Genomic DNA, 24,035 nt, shown 5'->3' with positions numbered 1-24,035 from the left:
AATCATGGTGTGTGTGCCCACTTTGCCAGTGTATTTCATGCCCAAAACAGCGTTGAGCCAGGAAAAATACAAGTGGGTCACATGCAAGTGACCACCCTCTGTTGTTTTTGCGGGTCAAATGTGTGGCCCAAGACTGGTTAACCCTTGCAAAACTACAGCTACTTATTCAAAATGGTAAGATATGGTGTGTGTGCCCACTTTGCCAGTGTACTGTATTTCATGCCCAAAACAGCGTTGGGCCAAGCAAAATACAACTGCGTCATATGTAAGTGACCACCCTCTGTTGATTTCAGGTGTCAGATTTGTGGCCCAAGACTGGTTAACCCTTGCAAAACTACAGCTACTTATTCAAAATGGTAAAATATGGTGTGTGTGCCCACTTTGCCAGTGTATTTCATGCCCAAAACAGCGTTGGGCCAGGCAAAATACAACTGCGTCATATGTAAGTGACCACCCTCTGTTGTTTTTGGGGGTCAAATTTGTGGCCCAAGACTAGTTAACCCTTGCTAAACTACAGCTACTTATTCAAAATGGCAAAATATGGTGTGTGTGCCCATTTTGCCAGTGTATTTCATGCCCAAAACAGCGTTGGGCCAAGCAAAATACAACTGCGTCATATGTAAGTGACCACCCTCTGTTGATTTCAGGTGTCAGATTTGTGGCCCAAGACTGGTTAACCCTTGAAAAACTACAGCTACTTATTCAAAATGGTAAAATATGGTGTGTGTGCCCACTTTGCCAGTGTATTTCATGCCCAAAACAGCGTTGGGCCAAGCAAAATACAACTGCGTCATATGTAAGTGACCACCCTCTGTTGTTTTTGGGGGTCAAATTTGTGGCCCAAGACTAGTTAACCCTTGCTAAACTACAGCTACTTATTCAAAATGGCAAAATATGGTGTGTGCCCACTTTGCCAGTATATTTCATGCTCAAAACAGCATTGGGCCAGGCAAAATACAACTGCGTCATATATAAGTGACCACCCTCTGTTGTTTTTGGGGGTCAAATTTGTGGCCCAAGACTAGTTAACCCTTGCTAAACTACAGCTACTTATTCAAAATGGCAAAATATGGTGTGTGTGCCCACTTTGCCAGTGTATTTCATGCCCAAAAGAGCGTTGGGCCAGGCAAAATACAACTGCGTCATATATAAGTGACCACCCTCTGTTGTTTTTGGGGGTCAAATTTGTGGCCCAAGACTAGTTAACCCTTGCTAAACTACAGCTACTTATTCAAAATGGCAAAATATGGTGTGTGCCCACTTTGCCAGTATATTTCATGCTCAAAACAGCGTTGGGCCAGGCAAAATACAACTGCGTCATATATAAGTGACCACCCTCTGTTGTTTTTGGGGGTCAAATTTGTGGCCCAAGACTAGTTAACCCTTGCTAAACTACAGCTACTTATTCAAAATGGGAAATATGGTGTGTGTGCCCACTTTGCCAGTATATTTCATGCCCAAAAGAGCGTTGGGCCAAGCAAAATACAACTGCGACACATGTAAGTGACCACCCTCTGTTGATTTCAGGTGTCAGATTTGTGGCCCAAGACTGGTTAACCCTTGCAAAACTACAGCTACTTATTCAAAATGGTAAAATATGGTGTGTGTGCCCACTTTGCCAGTGTATTTCATGCCCGAAACAGCGTTGGGCCAAACAAAATACAAGTGGGTGATATGTAAGTGACCACCCTCTGCTGATTTCAGGGGTCAAATTTGTGGCCCAAGACTAGTTAACCCTTGCAAAACTACAGCTGCTTATTCAAAATGGCAAAATATGGTGTGTGTGCCCACTTTGCCAGTGTATTGTATGCCCAAAACAGCGTTGGGCCAAGCTAAATACAAGTGGGTCATATGTAAGTGACCACCCTCTGTTGATTTCAGGGGTCAAATTTGTGGCCCAAGACTAGTTAACCCTTGCAAAACTACAGCTACTTATTCAAAATGGCAATTTATAAAATGGTGTCTATGCCCACTTTGCCAGTGTATTTCATGCCCAAAACAGCGTTGGGCCAAGCAAAATACAAGTGGGTCATATGTAAGTGACCACCCTCTGTTGATTTCAGTTGTCAAATTTGTGGCCCAAGACTGGTTAACCCTTGCAAAACTACAGCTACTTATTCAAAATAGCAAATCATGGTGTGTGTGCCCACTTTGCCAGTGTATTTCATGCCCAAAACAGCGTTGAGCCAGGAAAAATACAAGTGGGTCACATGCAAGTGACCACCCTCTGTTGTTTTTGCGGGTCAAATGTGTGGCCCAAGACTGGTTAACCCTTGCAAAACTACAGCTACTTATTCAAAATGGTAAGATATGGTGTGTGTGCCCACTTTGCCAGTGTACTGTATTTCATGCCCAAAACAGCGTTGGGCCAAGCAAAATACAACTGCGTCATATGTAAGTGACCACCCTCTGTTGATTTCAGGTGTCAGATTTGTGGCCCAAGACTGGTTAACCCTTGCAAAACTACAGCTACTTATTCAAAATGGTAAAATATGGTGTGTGTGCCCACTTTGCCAGTGTATTTCATGCCCAAAACAGCGTTGGGCCAGGCAAAATACAACTGCGTCATATGTAAGTGACCACCCTCTGTTGTTTTTGGGGGTCAAATTTGTGGCCCAAGACTAGTTAACCCTTGCTAAACTACAGCTACTTATTCAAAATGGCAAAATATGGTGTGTGTGCCCATTTTGCCAGTGTATTTCATGCCCAAAACAGCGTTGGGCCAAGCAAAATACAACTGCGTCATATGTAAGTGACCACCCTCTGTTGATTTCAGGTGTCAGATTTGTGGCCCAAGACTGGTTAACCCTTGAAAAACTACAGCTACTTATTCAAAATGGTAAAATATGGTGTGTGTGCCCACTTTGCCAGTGTATTTCATGCCCAAAACAGCGTTGGGCCAAGCAAAATACAACTGCGTCATATGTAAGTGACCACCCTCTGTTGTTTTTGGGGGTCAAATTTGTGGCCCAAGACTAGTTAACCCTTGCTAAACTACAGCTACTTATTCAAAATGGCAAAATATGGTGTGTGTGCCCATTTTGCCAGTGTATTTCATGCCCAAAACAGCGTTGGGCCAAGCAAAATACAACTGCGTCATATGTAAGTGACCACCCTCTGTTGATTTCAGGTGTCAGATTTGTGGCCCAAGACTGGTTAACCCTTGAAAAACTACAGCTACTTATTCAAAATGGTAAAATATGGTGTGTGTGCCCACTTTGCCAGTGTATTTCATGCCCAAAACAGCGTTGGGCCAAGCAAAATACAACTGCGTCATATGTAAGTGACCACCCTCTGTTGTTTTTGGGGGTCAAATTTGTGGCCCAAGACTAGTTAACCCTTGCTAAACTACAGCTACTTATTCAAAATGGCAAAATATGGTGTGTGCCCACTTTGCCAGTATATTTCATGCTCAAAACAGCGTTGGGCCAGGCAAATTACAACTGCGTCATATATAAGTGACCACCCTCTGTTGTTTTTGGGGGTCAAATTTGTGGCCCAAGACTAGTTAACCCTTGCTAAACTACAGCTACTTATTCAAAATGGCAAAATATGGTGTGTGTGCCCACTTTGCCAGTATATTTCATGCCCAAAACAGCATTGGGCCAAGCAAAATACAACTGCGTCACATGTAAGTGACCACCCTCTGTTGATTTCAGGTGTCAGATTTGTGGCCCAAGACTGGTTAACCCTTGCAAAACTACAGCTACTTATTCAAAATGGTAAAATATGGTGTGTGTGCCCACTTTGCCAGTGTATTTCATGCCCAAAACAGCGTTGGGCCAGGCAAAATACAAGTGGGTCACATGCAAGTGACCACTCTCTGTTGATTTCAGGTGTCAAATTTGTGGCCCAAGACTAGTTAACCCTTGCAAAACTACAGCTACTTATTCAAAATGGCAAAATATGGTGTGTGTGCCCACTTTGCCAGTGTATTTCATGCCCAAAACAGTGTTGGGCCAGGCAAAATACAAGTGGGTCACATGCAAGGGACCCTACTCTGTTGATTTCAGGTGTCAAATTTGTGACAGAAGACTCATTAACCCTTGCGAAACTGAATGATCTGAATAAGAAGCTGGAGTTCGAATAAGAAGTGAATAAGAAGCTGGAGCTTGAATAAGAAGTGAATAAGAAGCTGGCCGAATAAGAAGCTAACTTCAGCCTCGTAGTGTTTAGACACTTTCTGTTCACTAGTGAGGCTGACCACCTCACACAGCTCCAGGGAAATTTTTCTTTATTCCTCTAAGCACCCAGATCCCATTTAATACTAGCTGGACTCATACCTCTGGCTGCCACTGTTAGGGATGAAGGTCCTCCTCCTGCTGAAGCCATTGCTTTTCAGTTTTCCCCACTATGAAATGAACTTCGGAGAGCAGAGTCTCTGATTGGTCCAGTCTCCTGTGCTGCAGTCACTGGGTCCATTGGTCCAGTCTCCTGTGCTGCAGTCACTGGGTCCTAGCTCCTGCCGTGTTTAGAGGCTGCCTGTGGCTGCTGGACTCCCTCTGCCAGCACATCGTAGGCTAGCTGCACTGTGTGATGGGAGAAGAGGGTGATCTCTGCCTCAGTGTCCAGGAAACGAGCCCTGTTCACTCTTTTGCTCTGCCCTCTGTACACTATCTGCTCCTCGGCGGCAGAAAGAGGCTGGGAAGGAGAGGTGCAGCGCACATAATGACATAGAGACGTCGGCAGAGGAGGCGCAGCCAACAGGCTGGACTAAGTGATAGGGTAGCAACTGGGGGGGGGGCGCGACATGTTCATTTTTTCTTTTCTTACAGAAATTGTGGCCCTGATTGGTCTTTCTGGGTGGCCAGGCGCATGCTAATTAAGTTCTCCTCTCCTCGTGCTGCTGCTGCCTGTGGTAGGTGTGATAGGTGCTGGCAGCCGGCAGCAACAGGCAGGACAGTGGCGTTCCGTCAGTGAGGAGGCAGGGAGGGGGAGCCGCTCTTCCTGCTGCCAGCGCCGCTACTGCCTGTCAGAGTGACAGGCGCTGGCAGCCGGTGGCAACAGCGCACATCAGTAAGGTCGCAGAGCGGGGAGAGCGCCTCTCCGACCCAGCGCCTCCCTGCTTTGCAGGACCTTGCTGAGCGGTCAGCGCCGGCCCTGATCATGACGTCTCTCCAATAGATCAGAGGAGGAGCGGCGCCGGCGGCCGGAGACGGAGGGCAGCAGCGGTCGGGAATCTGATGGTGAGTATTAATTAGTTAATTTATTTTTTATTTTTGTAAGCGGTGCAACTCTACTGGGGGCACAAATGGGGGCACAACTCTACTGGGTGCACAACTCTACTGGGGGCACAAATGGGGGCACAATTCTACTGGGGGCACAAATGGGGGCACAACTCTACAGGGGGCATAACTGAACACGCCCCTTTTAGAAGCCACGCCCCTATTTTTGCCCGGGCGCCACAAGGGCTAGAACCGGCCCTGACTGACAGGTACTGTAGACTGTGGCCTGGAGGTCATGTGTACAGACAGATAGTACAAGTGCAATAGATGGTCTTCATTTTGGCAAAAATGGCAAGAAACTGTAGTGCTGAATTTATTCTTATAAAAAGGGGATCAGTATGATTTACCGAGGGATGGAATGCCGGCGGTCACTGTACATACAGCAGCATTCCATTCATCAGAATCCCGACAGTCCCCCATTAAGTCCCCTAACCCTCACCTGTTCCCTACCCTAACCCTAACCATCTCTTGTGGGTGCCTAACTCTAACCCTCCCCTGTGGTGCCTAACCCTAACTCTCCCCGCTTGGTGCCTCACCCTAACCCTTCTTTCCTGGTACTTAACCCTAACCTTCCCATCCCTGAACCCTAACCCCCCATCTAATGGCTAAACACCCCACCCCACGCGCGACAGGACGCGAGCGACTCCCCGCTAAAGGAAGAATCGGAATTCCGGGCGTCGGTATTTAGACACCGGGATCCCAAGTCCTGTCGGGATTTAGACGGTGGTGTTCCCTCTGTGGACGGGATTCCGGCGTTGGTATTTTGAGCACCGGGATCCCGTTAATCGGGAAGCAGACTGCATCCCATAATAAGGACATTTATGATTTTAGAGACAAACATTAATGATATAATATCAGAAAAGAGTTTATTATAAATCAGACCATTACCCAAATATTGGGGCTGATTCATGAAGAAATAAATGTAGTGCAGAGTAAAAGCTGCTGTTCTTATATTACTGTATTATGATGTGATGTGCAGTTTATGCTGATTATCTACGTGGCCTTAGATGACAAGAGGGACAAAAGAACGTCGCCCTAATAGTGTTTTCTTTATCATAAAGAGAAAGTTAAAAGGTTCATTCATTTCCATCCCGAAATACACATATGCAGTGTAAATAATTATCTGTGTATATTACAACTGGAGAATTCACAGAAATTGCTATTTGATTTCAAATAAAATTAAATGAAAAAGATATTTTAGCAAACAAATCTAAAAACTTAAAACTGCACAGAAGGGAATGAACATCATTAGAAGAAAGAATTCCCATTATAAATGTGATCTCGTTCTGTGACGCACAGATAATGGATAGTGGGGGTCATTCTGACCCGTTTGCACGCTGCGGTTCGTCGCAGCGGTGTGAACGGGTCGGTTCTGCGCATACGCAGTGGCAGCATTGGGCAGGTGCATCATTGCTCAGCGACGGCGCCGCCAGGCAGCGACGCCATGTACGAAGAAAGCGGTCGCAACGACGGCAAGAAGATTGACAGGAGGAAGGTGTTCCGGGGCATCAACTGACCGTTTTCCGGGAGGGGTTTGGCGAACGCAGGTGTGTCCAGGCATTTGGAGGGCGAATGTCTGACGTCAATTCCGGGACCTTCATCGCTGGATCGATTGCACAGGGTAAGTAACTGCAGGGCTAGTCTTGTTTTACACAAAACTTTTTTAGCATTGCAGGGCTGCAATAGCGATCGCAGCCCTGCTATGTTAAAATACACTCCCCCATAGGCGGCGTCTAGTTGATCGCACGAGCAGCAAAAAGTTGCTACGTGGGATCAACTCGGAATGACCCTCAAAGGGCCTAATTCAAAGTTGATTGCAAAACAACATTTTCCTCTAATGGGCAAAACCATGTGCAGGGCAGGTGGGGAAGATATGACATGTGCAGGGAGAGTTAGATTTGGGTGGGGTGTGTTCTAACTGAAATCTAAATAGCAGTGTAAAAATAAAGCAGCCAGTATTTACCCTGCACAGAAACAATATAACCCACCCAAATCTAACTCTCTCTGCACATGTGATATCTGCCCCACCTGCACTGCACATGGTTTTGCCCATTAGAGGAAAATGTTGTTTTGCAATTAACCTTGAATTAGGCCCAATGTATTATATATCCATATTCTTTTTTTCCAATAAGGGACATAGGGGGAGTATATTTACAATCTCTCTAATTCCTGGTATGTCATTGTGTCCCAGAATATAACAAAGGGAAAGTTTCTTACATGTGTACTGTATTTATCCAATAGAGCTGTAGTGTGTCACTTAGGGGTTTATTTACGTAGTGTCTTGTTGTAGAACCTGGTGCATCTGATAGTGTTTATGCCCAGAATTTTCAGGGCAATGCTTTTACTAGCAAGACACAGCTAGTAAAAGTATTGCCTCTTTAAATATCACCTATAAACACGATGCGCCCGGTTTTACAGCCCAATGCTTCGGAAATAATCCCCTTAGTCTCTTTGTAGTAAGGGCCCAGTAAACATATAGGTTGTAAAAATATATGAGTAGACCATTGAGTATATTATGAGAGCAGCAGGTAACTACTTTACATATGCAGAGATCTGATAAGTGTAGACTAGAAGAATACAGGTGGGCACTTCTCTCTGAGACCCCTTGGCTCAACCCGGGATACTGAACACAGTTTCATCCCATGTAGCAGCTCTTCACACTGCATCTTGGACCCAGGGTTATTTCCACGTCGACCCCTTATACAGTACACTAAACCCATGACTTCCTGACAAAATGTGAGTCATTAGAAGTGGACATTTTCTTTTTTGGCATACAAAGCTGAGGTCACAAAAAGTGGTTGGTGGCTGCCATCTGCCGCAAATTATAACTGAAATAATGAAAAAAAAAAATCCTTTATGATAAAGAAGACACAGATGGAGTGTCTATATTGCCTATATTTGTCCCTTCTGCATTTAAGCTACAGTACATTAAGGATTTGTCACAATCTGTTGGAATGGCTAATCAGGGCTGAGGATATTATTATTATTATTATTATTACTGATATTGGTGAATTAGATTTTGTAATGACTCGGTGAGGATCCTGGGTAATGTGCATGTGACTGCCTGAGTTCAGTGGAGTTCTGTTTGCTCCCCCAAATTTGGTGCTGTCTTTTTCCATTTCAAATTGTGGAACTGAAATGTATTGTCTGATTTGGGGCCAAATAAATTGTACTATGGGGGATAGTGTATAATGGTAAATTTAAGGTACTGTGGGCAGTGGCGCTGAGAGTGGAGGGGTGGGTACTAATAACCCAGGCACGGGTGCCCTGCTCAACCCCCCCTCCTCCCCCTTATCAGTCAATGCTACAGCTTCTGCCTCCATTGTCTCCTCTAGGTGTACGGGGGGGGAGGGGGTGGGGGGTTTGGAAAGATGTGGCAAACGCCAGAAGGGCCGGTATGGCCAGGGTCACCAAGAAAGAATTGGTGCAGGGCCACCAGCTGTATGGGCAGGCATCCCAATGGAGAGACAGTAGCACAGCATCCGCCATCTGGTGCTGTCCATGAGCCAATTGGAACTCACAGACCGGCAGCCAAACAGGAGTGGCAGCTACAATTGGCTCGCGGACAGCGCCAGATTTGAAATGGCGGTGCTGCTGTGCCACTGTCTCTCCATGGATGCCTGCTGGTGCACCAGCTGTAAGGCACACTGGCAGGCATATATATTTTGTGAAACTATTGCTCACTATTCAGATACTTCTGAGCAGTAGTTTCAGAAATCATATACTTTTAAGATATTTATACATATGCTGTGGCTTGCAAAAGTATTCAACCCCTTAAAAAGTCAACAAATTACACACAAATTGTTCCATCCAGACAGTACTTTTATTAGGTATCCGTTTGGATAGTCGACAGTCATTAGGTCGACAGTAATTAGGCCAACCACTATTGGTCGACATTGACATGGACACATGGTCGACACATGAAAATGGTCGACACATGACAGGTCTACACATGAAAAGGTTGACATGGCTATTTAAAAAAAAAATAGATTTTAACATTTTTCACACTTTACCATTCATGTGGACTATGATTGGGAATAGTAACCTGCGCCGAGCGCCTCGGTAGCGGAGCGAGGCACCCACGCGGTACACTAATTGGAGTTCCTGGTCATGTTACGGAAAAAATGACACCAAAAACAGTTCAAAAATCCATGTCGACCTTTTCATGTATCGACCTGTTATGTGTCGACCATTTTCATGTGTCGCCCATTTGTCCATGTCATCCATGTCAATGTCGTCCAATAGTGGTCAACTTAATGACTGTCGACTTTAACATGTTGAGCATTCATACCGGGACACTTTTATTAAGACACAGTAGGTTCTAAAAGTAATTCCTCAAACTCACAATTCATTATTATTTACTAAATAAAATCTAAAAAAGTATTCAATGCCTGCGGACTAGTACTTGGTAGAACCACCGTTTGCTGCAATAACAGCTTTACGTCTGTTGGAAGATATTTCTACCTGATTTTCACACTGTGTGGAGCAATTTAAGCAGGCTGTTCAGGTTGATACAAAGGGGGTTTGCTACAGGCTGTTCAGGTTGATACAAAGGGGGTCATTCCGAGTTGATCGTAGCTGTGCTAAATGTAGCACAGCTAAGATCATGTTCCCTGACATGCGGGGGGACGCCCAGCACAGGGCTAGTCCACCCCGCATGTTAGTGCCGCCCCCCCCCCCCCCCCCACCCGCACAAATGCAAAAGCATCGCACAGCTGCAATGCTTTTGTATTACAGGAGTTGTTTGTCGCTGCCGCTGGCCACAGCGGCTGCGCGAGGCGTCACGCAGCCACCGCGGCACGCCCCCCCAACGGTCCGGCCACGCCTGCATTGGCCGGACCGTGCCTCCTAAACGCCGCCGTTCAGCCCCCTCCCGCCCAGCGACCGCCTCTGCCTCAGAGGCGATCGCTAGGCAGCGACGACTGCCATGCGCCGGCGCACTGTGGCGCTGGTGCATGCGCAGTTCCGACCCAAACGCTGCACTGTAACAAACTGCAGCGAGCGATCGGGTCGGAATGACCCCCAATGATGCTTCAATTTACAAATAGTGCCACAGATTCTCAATTGGATTGAGATCTTGACTTTGACTTGGCCATAGTTGCTCAACATTTACATTTTTGTTGTTCAGCCACCCCCGTGCTGCTTTGCCTTGTGCTGGTGATTACTGTCTTGATGAAAAGGTGAACTTTGGGGCTAATTCAGGTTGGATTGCAATTTGTGATCCAACCATAATTTTAGCGTTTGCCCTACGGGTGCATGTGCAGGTGACCCACAGTAATTACGAAAGCCTCTGCCTTAATGACAGGCAGAGGTGTTCGCGGGGTGGGAGGTGGGGGGGGTAGCGATGAGGACACAGGGGCGTGTCGGCGCAAATGGGGGGCATGTCGTCAGCATTTTCGGGACGGCTGTGTGTGATGATCTTAAAAAATGGTGCCAGGCCTCCTGCTGTCGCAGCCAGGCTGGCCTAGCAGGAAGCTTCCATAATTCCTGCGATCACACCACAATTTCAGCGTGATCGCAGTGGGTGGGCGGCGGACAGCATGCGAGTGAAAGGATTGCAAATTCTGTTAAAAAGCAGAATTTGCAATCCTTACTGAATAAGGTCCTTTGTCTCAAGCTTTAGGTTCCTAGCAGTCTGAAGCTGGTTGCCTTTTAGTAGCTCCCTGTATTTTGCATCATCCAAAGGTTATACATTTTAACACAATGCCCAGTCCCCACTGAGGAAAAGCATCCCCACAACATGATGCAACTACCCCCATACCTTCATACCACATGGCATTTTAAATTGGTGTCAAGAAGCTCTAGTTTTGTCTCATCTGACCTCAAAACTTTCCCCCACATTTTAGTTTGGTCACTGATGTCTTCTGGCAAAATCCAAATGTGTTTAGATGTGGTTTGTCTTCAGTAATAGCTTCGTTCTAGACATGCGCTCATACCAGCCAGTAATATGTAGAGCCCCTGATATGGATAACTGGAATACATATGTATTCCCGACGGACGGGATGCCGGCCGTCAGTTTTCCAACAGCGGCATCCTACCAGAATGCCAGCAGCTGGGGGGAAGCACTTATAAGGCCCCATGCGGAATTGGTGGCTCGCCACAGGATCTATACCCACTCTATCGGTGTCCTGGACACCCACGAGTGGAAATAGCCCCTGTGAGCCGGTGTTCCTGCTTTCGTCATTGTCGGATGTTGAGATTCCGGCGTCTGTATCCTGACCGCTGAGATCCCTACAGCCGGCAAATTGATTGCCTCCTGGATAACTAGTGTACCTTCACTCCAGTCTCATCCACAGAACTCTGGAGCTCCTTTAAAGAAATAGTTGGCCTCTCTGTGGTTTCCGTCACAAGTCTCCTCTTTGCACCAACACAGAGGGATGACCTTGTGTAGGTAGGGTCCAGGGACGTGCAGTCAGGAGAGGCAGGGGAGGCAGTGCCTCCACTGTCAGTAATGATTAGAATAATACAAAGATACTTATGACACATTCTGTGTCATAAGTATATGCTTTATATTATTATAATCATTTTTACAATATAAAAACAGCCTTAAATTAGTTTTGGAGGCACCGAGAATGGTGCCTCCCGCTGCCAATAATAAAGGTTCGGAAGCGGGGGGCGGGGCCAAGCAACGGCCAGTAAAAAGCCCATTTAAAAGAGCACAGTAAGCGGCACTAGTATAAGTGCCTCAGTGACAGGGGCGTGCTTTCAGCCCATATGAAAGCACGCCCCTGCCACTGAGGCATATATGATTGGGCACCAGATCAGAGCTTTCCTCCCTGGGGTCCAGCCCACCTTCACTGGGACTGACTCCTTGGCTTGCCCGAGAGAGACCCCTGTACCAGTGCACCTGTTCCCCTCTTACTGATTACCGCTACCGGGGTAGCCGCTTTCACGGCCAGGATTAGTGACACCAGGTAAGGGCCGGCGTCACACTTAGTGGGGCGCCGCAGCCCGACATACAGTACTTGAGCCGCCACCATCCTTGGAACCACGTGCTCCTCCCTTCTACAGGTCAGTGTCCCCGCCGCTGTAGTCTGCAGCGCAGCCAGAGAGCCGGACAGTGTGTATAACCCTCCATCCTCGATGCCGTGCTGAGCGCTGCTGTGTACTGACCATGGGCTGCCCTGCGCTGCTTTCTGTGTTTCAGAGAGCAGGACAGCCCATGATCAGTACACAGCAGCGCTCAGCACGGCATCGAGGATGACGGGTTATACACACACATATGTGCGTACTGTGCCGGAGTATAAGGGGGTGGGGGGGGTCATTGGCATATTAGTGCTGCGTTACAGGGTCTGGTCTGTGGGGTGCCAGTGCTTTGGGACAGGGTCAGTGTGGGGTGTCAGTGCTGCGGAACAGGGTCTGGTCTGTGAGGTGCCAGTACTGCGGGGCAGGGTCTGGTCTGTGGGGTGCCAGTGCTGCGGGACAGGGTCTGGTCTGTGGGGTGCCAGTGCTGCGGGGCAGGGTCTGGTCTGTGGGGTGTCAGTGCTGTGGGGTGTCAGTGCTGCAGGGTCCAGACTGTGGGGCGTCAGTGCTGTGGGACAGGGTCTGTGGGGTGTCAGTGCTGCAGAACAGAATCTGGTCTGTGGGGTGTCAGTGCTGCGGGACAGGGTCTGGTCTGTGGGGTGTCAGTGCTGCGGGGTCCGGCCTGTGGGGCGTCAGTGCTGTGGGACAGGGTCTGTGGGGTGTCAGTGCTACGGGACAGGGTCCGTCTGGGGATGATTACTGCATATGTGCTGGGGTATAAGGGGGTTTGATTACTGTTTGTCTGCCGGGGTATAAGGGGAGGGGGTGATTATTGCGTGTGTGCCGGGGTATAAGGGTAGGGGCCGCTGTCTCAATCAATGGCCTGCAGCTGTAATCCCTCCTCCATGCTTCTAGGCAGACTCCTTAACCCCGGGCACCTCTGCTGCCCAGGCCCTGGCTGCTGCTACTCCCCAGGCTTCGCGGGCATTGGCGGCAGCATCGGACTGGGAATTAGCTATGGGGGCGGTATCTGGCGGCAACTTTAGCAGGCATTGCAGCTGGCATGGGTGGCAGTACAGTAGAGGGCACTGGCGGCGGCCTGAGCAGTGGTGGTAACGGGCATGCCTCACCGGGCACTGACCTCACCGCACGCCACTGGTAGGGTCTGGGTGGTTTGCAGCAGCTTCTATTTCCTCATAAGTGGTCTAATGATGCTCACTGGCATAACCAAGCACTTGGATGTTATTTTGTAGCATTTTCCTCTTTTGTGCATGTTTATAATTAATTTTCTTAGAATGATCTGTGGTCCTCATTTTCATGGGATCCGATCTGAAGATCGACACTGTCTAGGTCGACAATGTTTAGGATGACCACTATAGGTCAACAGTAGTAGGTCGACAGGGTTTGTAGGTCGACATGTGCTAGGTCGACAGGTCAAAAGGTCGACATGAGTTTATAAAAAATTTTTATTTTTTTGAACCTTTTCATACTTAATGATCCACGTGGACTACGATTGGAATGGTAATCTGTGCAGAGCGAAGCAATATTTGGGGTTCTCGGTCACTCTACGAAGAAAATGACACAACCCCCCCAAAAAAACCTCATGTCGACCTTTTGACCTTCCAACCCTGTCAACCTAGTGACTGTTGACCTATAGTGGTCGACCTAAACATTGTCGACCTAGACACTGTCGATCTCATGATCCACACCCATTTTCATAGCCTTCCCTCAGAATCAGGGATTTCTGTGCAGTTAGGGTTGGGATTCTTACTAGTTGCGAGCATGTTGTGGGCATGTCTGTATCAGCGGCTACGTCTGAAGATGCATTTGCACTGACACCGGCGGCCAAGGTGAATCAGACTTCCTGCACTTGCCATAGGCAGATACTATGGCCCTCATTCCGAGTTGATCGGTCGCAAGGCGAATTTAGCAGAGTTACACACGCTAAGCCGCCGCCTACTGGGAGTGAATCTTAGCTTCTTAAAATTGCGACCGATGTATTCGCAATATTGCGATTACTAACTACTTAGCAGTTTCAGAGTAGCTTCAGACTTACTCTGCCTGTGCGATCAGTTCAGTGCTTGTCGTTCCTGGTTGACGTCACAAACACACCCAGCGTTCGCCCAGGCACTCCCACCGTTTCTCCGGCCACTCCTGCGTTTTTTCCGGAAACGGTAGCGTTTTCAGCCACACGCCCCTGAAACGCCGTGTTTCCGCCCAGTAACACCCATTTCCTGTCAATCACATTACGTTCGCCGGAGCGATGAAAAAGCCGTGAGTAAAATTACTTTCTACATAGCAAAGTTACTTGGCGCAGTCGCAGTGCGAACATTGCGCATGCGTACTAAGCGGATTTTCATTGCGATGCGATGAAAAATACCGAGCGAACAACTCGGAATGAGGGCCTATGTCCGATGGAGCAGTGTCTTTGTACGCACACCGGTGGAATTGTGCCGGAATCAGTGAGCATCTCAGTAGGACACCCATCAGCAATGGCATTACCGTAGGGACTCAGTACTGGCTGCCCCAAAAACACAGCAGCTACTGCAACTGCATCTGACTCTAAATCACCCCAAATGATTTTCTAGGTGAACATTTTACACCCAGTAACTGGATTTGCTCCTAATTCTTGTAGAGCCACATAATGTGAGCACTGAGGCTTGTAGATGTGTAAGACAGGTACTCTGGTTACACAATTTATGTTATACCAGGGATAAAAGCACTTAATGAGTGACATCACTTAACATGTACAAATGGCATTTAATTTGGATGCAGGTTCAAAGGATGACTTTGATAGTATTCATTATTTTGTTCATTGCTCTGTTGTGCAATGGACATTTGAGGCACAGGTGTCATTTGTTTCCAAAGAATGCTTGCTTGTGACTAGTATGGCTTTTGTTATATAAATAGGTCCACTTGAGAAAATAACACATGACAGGTGCAATACCTTGCCTTTCTCTATTGAAGGTGCAATGCCTTGCCTTTCTCTATTGAAGGTGCAATGCCTTGATATTTCTCTGTTGAAGTGCTGGCAGTTCAAAAGTATATTTAAGAATTATGTCTGTATTCTTCTGGGGGTTTTTTTGTTTTTTTTTATAAATATTGTTATTTCTTACACTTGTTTAACTAGTTTACTATGCAGAGTTTAAATAGCTGTATAATAGATATAGTGTCCTGGGCAATGACCCGAGCCGCTAGAGTGAAGACTCAGAAGTTAAGCAAGTCTGTAAGTGTATGGAATGGACAAAGTGGAAGTTCTGAAGTAGATCTATACCATTCTATTTATGGATAGAAGAGTTAACACATACAATCTACTATAGAATGACTTGTTTTATCAGGTGATTTCTGCCTCCCTGAATGGCAAGTGCCCAGGCCCTGTCGGCTTTCTATAGCATATTACAAGGCATATAAGGATAATTTGGCTTCCATGTTAATGCATGCATTTAACTCTGATTTGGATAAGAGGTGTTTCTCGAAGCAATCTTTAGAAGCACATATTACTGTTCACCCTAAGGAGGGTAAAGACCCTACCTTATTTATTTATTTATTAACAGTTTCTTATATAGCGCAGCATATTCCGTTGCGCTTTACAATTATGCCCTAGAACAGTGGTGGCCAACCTGCGGCTCTCGAGCCACATGCGGCTCTTTCTTCCTTGGCATGTGGCTCAGCTCCCGCCTCCCACTGCCCAGCACACTCCTCCTGAGTGCAGCAGCAGCGTTTCTAAGGGCGCCTGCCCGTGAGCCAATCAGAGATCGCGGACCGGCAGCAGCGACCCGTTTGGCTGCAGGACCACGAGCTCTGAATGGCTCATGGGCCGGCGCTATAATTAATATACGCAAGAGACTCAGAGGTGGGCGGCAGCTGTAGCCGCACAGGCCAGCCCACAGCAGCCGCACAGACCAGTCCACAGCAGCCGCCCTCAGCAGCAGCTCAGCTACAGCAGTCATGAGCATTATTGGGGACATTATATGTATGTGGCACTATACTGGGGTATTATATGTATGTGGCACTGTACTGGGGCATTATATGTATGTGGCACTGTACAACCTGACTAAAAACAGGGTTGTGACACAAGGTCATACTCCAAAAAACGTCATACCGAAAGGTGTGCGCACAAAAATGGGGTGTGGCTTTGTGATAACTAGGCCACACCCCCATTTTTGCGCACGCATGATAATGGCTCTTTCACCTGACTACAGATCTTTTCTGCCACTTTGCCTCTGACTTGTTGGCCACCCTTGCCATAGCATAATCGATTGAAACTCCTGTTACCAAAACGGATTCATGGAGATCAGGTAGATGTCGTCTTGGGGCAAGAGGCCAGAGATAACACCACAAAGGCCATCAATCTAATTCACTATGCATCACTGTCAAACTCAAATTCCATTTTATTATCTACAGATGCGGAGAAGACTTTTGACAGTGTCCTTTGTGGATTTATGATGGGAATCCTGCCCCACCTAGGACTTGGTCATGCCTGTCTCCAGAGAATTTTGTCATTTCATGATACTGCTGTGAAAATTAGAGTAAACGTCTCTCTTTCTGAATCGCTTGATATAACCAACATTACGAGACATGTCTGCCCCCTATCTCCCCCCGTTTGTATGCATTTATCACAACTGTTTTCATCTAACTTCACTCCCCTGTTGTGTACAATTTGTTTAGGCCTGCAACAGGTGGCATACCAAACGTTTGTCTTGGATAGGTAGGATAAAATGTTGTGCAAATGAACACCTTACAAAAATATTACATTTGTTACAAACCCTTCCCATCCATATTCCCCCAGCATGATTCCAAGCGCTGCAGCGTCTTATTTGCCACTTTGTTTGGGGTCGTTCTCCACGCTTTAAACACAATGTCCTCTTTCAATGCAAACACATGGGAGGTCTACAACTTCCTCATATAACCAGTTATTATCATGCAATACTATTGAATCATATACTTGAGTGTACCCGTGCGAAAGATACCAAACAATGGTTGTATGGTGGGACTGCAATGCTCTCTCCTCTTTGTGGCCTGATGTGTTTACATGCTCTGAGGCAATCCTAGGTGGAACTATCTCTAGCTAGAGATGTGCGGGTTCAGTTTTACTCAGATTTACTCGGATTTACCCGGATCTCAAAACGGCATCATATTGGTTCTCGGATGTCACGTGTTTTGGTTAGCCAATAAGAAAAAACAAACTTGCGTTAATTCTGGCGATAAGAACCGAGTAAATCCGAACCAGCTCATCTGTAATCTCTACGTTTCCAGGGTTTTGGCTTCTAAACATTTCCACCGTGACTACTAGTATCTATAAAAAAATCTCTCCTAAGACACCTTAATAATGCAGTGAAAGCTGTAGTTCTGGTCCTTTGGAGATCGATGACCATTAGAGATTGGTTTAGGAGGATTGATTATTATATGGATATGGACGATATAATTTCCTTTTCACAGGGTAAACTCATGAACCTCTCAGCCACCTGGTTACCATGTTTAGAATTTAAAGAAATCTCCATATACACCACATACTTAGGCCTAACGGCAAACCCTCTTGGTATAATGCTTTTTCAACTGTGTCTTTTCCTCAAATGAGGGCTTCGATCACTAGTTTCATGGCTATAATTAAGCGGAAGATGTTCTGCCCATAGCCTCCATCCCCCCACCCCCATACGTATTTGTTATATATATCTGTTCTACTTACTGGATTAGACATGATATCTTGATGTTAAGTAGTACATTTTCTCACAATGTTTATTAAAAACACTTTTTTTTTAGGTGTACTGTTATTAATGTGGATTTCTTTCTCCCTATGTACTGAAAACATAGTATGTATGACATATATTTTAATAAAAACAGTTTGAATAAAAATAATAACTTGTTTACATCAGGCAATATAGAAAGTAAGAATTCCAACCTTGATTCTTCAAGGTTTCCCAAACGCATCCTCAAGGTACCCTAATAGTTCAAAGTTTAGGGATACCTCAGTTTGATTATACCATCTGTGCACAAGCCGGAATATCCCTAAAACCTGGAATGTTGAGGTGCTTTGTGGACCGCATTTGGGAACCACTGCTCTAGTGGATAATTTCAATTTCTATATACCTGAATAATATTATCAGAGTTCTTGTGTATCTGTAAAAAGAAAAATAGTACTTTACAATTATACTAACTCCAGGGCCTTTAATGAAAAGGATAATTATGAAAACTGCTCGCCAATTAAATTGGCTTGGTGCAGCACAGCTGTGCCACGGGTAAGAGGAGTGTGGTTACGTCTGTAAAACACCTAATCAGTTATTGCCATTTATTTTTTTTAAACTAAACAAAAAAATTATAGCTACAGCATATTAGTTACAAAAACATCTTTCTTGCACGTTTGTCTGTGAAACAGTTTTAATAATTGTCTTTTCTTTTTTTTTACATATTTCATTTTTATTGAAGTTCAGAATACAAACAAAAAAACAAAACAAAAAAAAGAGGGGATGAAAAAACACAATAAAGACACTGGGGAGGAAAGGGACACATCAGGTAAACAATATTACATCAACAGAGTTAGGATACAGTAAGTTAATTCAATAAAAAAAAAGTTGTCAATTGTTAAAGAGTAGGAGTCACATCTAACCTGGGAGACCACAACACAGACAGGCCAACAGGAGCACTATAGATATAGGATTGGCCTGATCTCTCTTTATACAAAATCTACTCGTGCCATTTCATGTGAATAGAAGAAGTCTGTGAAGAATATTTACATTCTGCCGTTTAAAAAACAAAATGTTGATGTACCTTATTTTCAATCATCAATGTAGAAGGATTTATGGCAGACTTCCATATTTGGGTAATAGAGGCCTTAGAGGCTATTAGAATATGTCTCAGAAGGTATTTATCACAACTAGACATCTCACCGGGATAGTAGTGGAAGAGTGCTAAGAGGGGTTCAGCCAATATAATCACTCCCAGCCAATATAATCACTCCCAATACATTGGAAATAAAAAGAAACACCTCCCGACATAGTGGCTGTATCACCGGACACAACCAGAAGATATGTAGGATATCTCCAACCATCCCGCAATTCCTCCAACAGCTAGAACAGACATCAGGCCAAATCCTATGCAATCGCGCCGGTGTAAAATACACTCTATGAACCAATTTGTAGTACATTTCGGAATGGTTTACACATTTGGAGATCTTAAAACAGGAATGAAATATGTCATTCCAAATATCTTCTGTAAATACATTAGGAAGGTCATTTTCCCATTTGGCCTGTGAGGAAAGCACCCCACTTCTTGATCCCATAATCAGTTGCTGGTACCATCTAGAGATACCACCTCTATTGGTGCGGGGTGCTAGAAAAGACATCAATATTTTAGGGAGACCTATGTGTAAGGGACGTTTGGGAAGGCAGCTATAAAGCCAATGACGGAGTTGGAGGTATTTGTAAAAGTCTCGTTTAGGTATGTGGAATTTCATTTGTAGGAGGGAACAGGGGACTAAATCACCATCTAAGATGACATCCTGTAGAGTTGAGAGACCTAGATCGTGCCATGTAGACAATTGTAGGTCAGGGATCATAAGGGCTATAGCACAAAGAGACAACTTTGGGGAGGGTTAAGCGACAGTGGGAATAGATGAAGTCACAGATTGGCAAGCGTACAACGTCGTTTGAACAGCCTTACAATTAGCAACTCTTGAGAGAACTAAGGGAGTGGGCAACCAAAGTAAGTACGGTAAAGAGAAGGGAGACACAGCTCTCTGCTCTATACCCACCCATGGTTTAAGTGTGCCCTGTGTGAACCAGTCCCTGGCTTGACTGAGTATACATGCCGAGTGGTATTTCTCCAAATCAGGATATGCCCCTCCCCCCTGTACGCTTTGTAGCAGTTAAAGTGGTTCTTGCTATTTTTGGTTTCGCTCCCCCCAAACATAATTATATAATAGCCGGTTACATTTATGACAAACAACTTTAGGGAAAGGCCTGGGGATAGTACGGAAAAGATACATCATTTTTGGTAAAAGAACCATTTTCGCAGCCACGACCCGACCCACCCATGAGACTTCTTGCATCATCCATTCTTTAGTGAGCATTTCAAACGCTCAAAAGAGCAGGTCGTAGTTGCACCCTAATAGATCTCCCTCCCTAGAAAGATTAACTCCCAGATACTTAAGTGATCAAAGTTGCACGCATATTTATACAGTATTTATCCTTCAGACGCTTAAGAGCGCTGGCAGAGATATTCAGAGGGAGGGCCTCAGTCTTTGTGGTGTTCAGCTTATAATAGGATATGTCCGCATAAGAATCTAGGACAGAGTGTAAGTGTGGAAGAGAAGATTCAGGCTCTAGAAGGTATAACAAAATGTAATCCGCAAAGAGACAGACGTTATGGGGCATCGCTCCTGTAACGGGTCCAACAATCGAGTCCAAAGACCTAATTCGCTCAGCCAGAGGCTCAACAGCCAAAGCAAAAATCAAAGGTGATAGGGGACAGCCTTGGCGAGTACCGTTAGTAATATCAAACTTAGAAGAAGTACAACCATTGATGAAAACCGAAGCCAGAATAGAGTTAAGTATCCTATCTGCAAATCCAAATCTTCGTAAGGTAGCCTGTAAGTAATCCCAGTGGAGCCTATCGAATGCTGTTTCTGCATAGAAGGAAAGGACCAATAAAGGCCTGCCCTGTAACTGGCAGTATTCAACTATATTGATGACTCTACGCGTGTTGTCCAATGCTTGCCTGCCAAGTACAAAGCCCACCTGATCATGATTGATCAGGCAAGGTAAAAGGAGGGACAATCTATTTGCTATCACTTTAGCAAATAGTTTCATATCAGTGTTCAGCAATGCTATTGGGCAATAGTTCTGAACCGCTGTGGGTGATTTACCTGGCTTAGGGATAGTAATAATGCGGGCCTCTAACATTTATTTTGGAAAGCTGGTGGCGTTAGATGCTTCATTAAAAACCATTAGCAGGACCAGGGCAAGGTTAGATTTAAACATTTAGAAAAAAATCTGAGGGATAACCATCTGGGCCAGGTGCTTTATGTAGGGGAAAAGAATCTATGGCTGCTTCAACCTCTCCTAGCGACAAGGGAGAGCTAAGGGAATTAAAAATCTCAGAATCAATAGCGGGGAGGGATAACCCTTCCAAAAACCTATTAATATCCACCATAGTGGGTTGGGGGATACTAGGGTCATCTTTTAGATTATATAATTGTGAGTAATATTCAGCGAAGGTATTAGCTATCTCAACCGGATCAGTGACATTAACGCCATTGGGTGTATGAACTGCGTGTATACGTTCTTTAGCTCAATGTCCCCTCAATTTACGTGCCAATAAATGTCCCGCCCTATTACCAAGAGTATAATACCTTTGGTTGAGCCGCAGTAAATTGCGGTGTACTTCCGCAAGAGCAAAGGCATTAACTTTGTCCCGGGCAGCTAGAAGTTGCTTAAAGAGGGATTTGTTAGAGGGATCAATTTTATGTGCACTTTCTAGTTGGCCCACTTCTCTCTCGGCTAAAACATATCTTCATTTATAGTCTTGTTTTAGTCTAGCGGCTATGTGGACAGCTTTCAGAGAGCACCAATTGGTAAAAATGGATGCATCTTCAGGGTTATTAGTATCAAGATATAAATCCAGAGATCCCAAGAGGGCTTGACGAGCCTTCGGCTGAGCGAGAAGGTGTGTGCCTAGTCTCCAAGGACCCAGGGGAACTACCCTTAAACCACCATCCCAAACCAGCAAAAGGGGCGAGTTGTCAGACCAAGATATCGGTAGTAAGTCAATCTTGGTTATGGAAGCTAACGTCCATTGATCTACTAATGCAGAGTATTTTCTAGAATATGAACTATGCACATGAAAATAGAAGGTATAGTCTCTGACTGCAGGGTGTTTGGACCGCCATGCACCGAATAATGCGTATTCGGTCATCAACTGTCGGAACTTACTAGAGGGGTCCTTGGATGGACACTGACGAAGGGGTCGGGTTGGGTGAGATTGATCAGTACATGAGCCCAAGACCATATTGAAGTCTCTAAGAATCAAAAGTGCACCTCGCCAGTGATCTTGGAGAGTTCTACAGGAGGACCTAAAAAAGATTTTTTTTGGTATTTGGGGCGTAGCAATAGACCAAGGTAGTCTCAACACTGTCTAACTGGCCAACGAGAATTAAATATCTCCCTTCAGGATCTTCATATTTGGAAGATAAAACAAACGGGCAGTGCTGCGCTATTAAAAGAGCCACACCTGCCTTTTTAGTGGGCCCATTAGCCGTGTAACACTGAGGGTATCTAAAATTAGTAAAAAGGGGGGATTTTGACTTTGAAAGTGTGTTTCTTGTACAGTCACTACATGTGCTTTAAGCCTGTGGAAAAAAATTAAAGCTAGTATCCATTTTTGGGGGGAGTTAAGCCCCTTAGCATTAATAGAGACTACTTGTACCATATGTCTTGATGAATCGGCCTTTGACTATGTGGCCTAATTCAAGTAAAGAGACAGATGCACTTGAAAAACTGGGGATAACAAACAAGGACGACATTTGGGAAGACATAGGAAAAGTTGAAAAAACTAAACTGATCTCTCTTGAGATCCCAACCAGTCGCCATAATACGGTGACTGTGTAATCTAAAGGGGGGGTAGTGGCAAGTCTCCACCCTATTAAGTACAGTCAAAAACAACAGATAAAAGAACATATTAGCATTACAGAAACAGATAATCAGACATATAACAACCTGAACAGTGTGAGCGAAAGAAGCAAAACTGAGTGCTACAGTATGACATCTCTCCATAAGAAGTGCCACTGTAGACTTCACCCAGTGTCTTTCAACACATATCAAGAATGCCCATAAAAAATAGGAAAAGGGCATTGCCCATAGTAGAAAAAAAAACTGAGCGGGCCCTGGTGACAAAACATCAGCGTCTTGAGAGGCACTAGACAAACCCAAGCAGAAACATATAAAAATAAACATTGAAGGCTGAACTATTAATGTAGTGAACATTGACAACAGCTAATCAAACACACATAGACCTATACCATGCAGATAAGAGGGGCAAAAAGATGCATCTCAGTATAGTAATATCACACAATAATCAAAACTGCCGGACCTACACCGCGCCTCCCAAAAACTCTACCTTGAGAGACACTGGTCAAACCGAAATAGAGACACACAGAAAGAGAAAAATAAACCATAAATACTGCAAAATCCAGAGATGATAGCCTCTACTCCACCGTGGACTAGTCCAGCTGGAGTCGCTGGTGAGGGGAGGTGCCTGAAGCAGAGCCAGCAATTTTCCATGATTTAAGCAGTTTCGCTCCCTCATCTGTATTAGAAATAGAGACAGTGGAACCTTCACGTGCGATCAACAATTTAGTAGGGAAACCCCAGCGATACGGGATGTTAGCCTTTCGGAGTGCAGAAGTGATGTGATAAAATGAACGTCATTTAAGTAGAGTTTCTGCAGACAAGTCCCCAAAGAGTTGAAGTTCCCCAAGGGCCGTAGATGTATCAGACGTTGGCATGGCTGCTTTCAATAAAGTACCTTAATGTGAAAATAATGCATCTTCATCAAGACATCTCTAGGGGCACTTTCAGGGGCCACCCTAGCCTTAGGCAACCGATGAATCCGATCAATGAGCAGATCTGCGGAGGAGGCTTGAGGCAAAAGAGGCCTGAATATTGCCACTGTGAAATCATGCAAACTACTATTCGACACAGACTCAGGGACCCCATGCAGTTTGAGGTTACTACGTCGTGATCTGTCCTCCAAATCTGTAACCTTGTCTTGTAAGAACCTCACCTCTGCTTCAAGTGCGTCATGAGAGTCTATAAGGCCATTATGTGACCCAACAGCTTCCTCCATTTTAGTTTC

General features: G+C 45.4%; 1 long non-coding RNA gene across 7 annotated transcripts in view; it reads left to right on the top strand.

The window, feature by feature from the left end:
• The first annotated feature begins 11,884 nt into the window (after window positions 1-11,884).
• LOC134932819 (uncharacterized) overlaps window positions 11,885-24,035 on the top strand; it is a 221,135-nt gene continuing 208,984 nt past the window's right edge. For 6 of the 7 annotated variants that reach the window (XR_010179490.1, XR_010179494.1, XR_010179489.1 and 3 more), the window contains exon 1: window positions 12,149-12,236. This is a non-coding gene — a long non-coding RNA (uncharacterized LOC134932819). The other variant, XR_010179495.1, reaches the window with a different exon arrangement.

This window comes from Pseudophryne corroboree, chromosome 6, assembly GCF_028390025.1.
Source record: "Pseudophryne corroboree isolate aPseCor3 chromosome 6, aPseCor3.hap2, whole genome shotgun sequence".
NCBI lineage: Eukaryota > Metazoa > Chordata > Amphibia > Anura > Myobatrachidae > Pseudophryne > Pseudophryne corroboree.
This window is presented reverse-complemented; position numbering and strand designations above follow the sequence as displayed.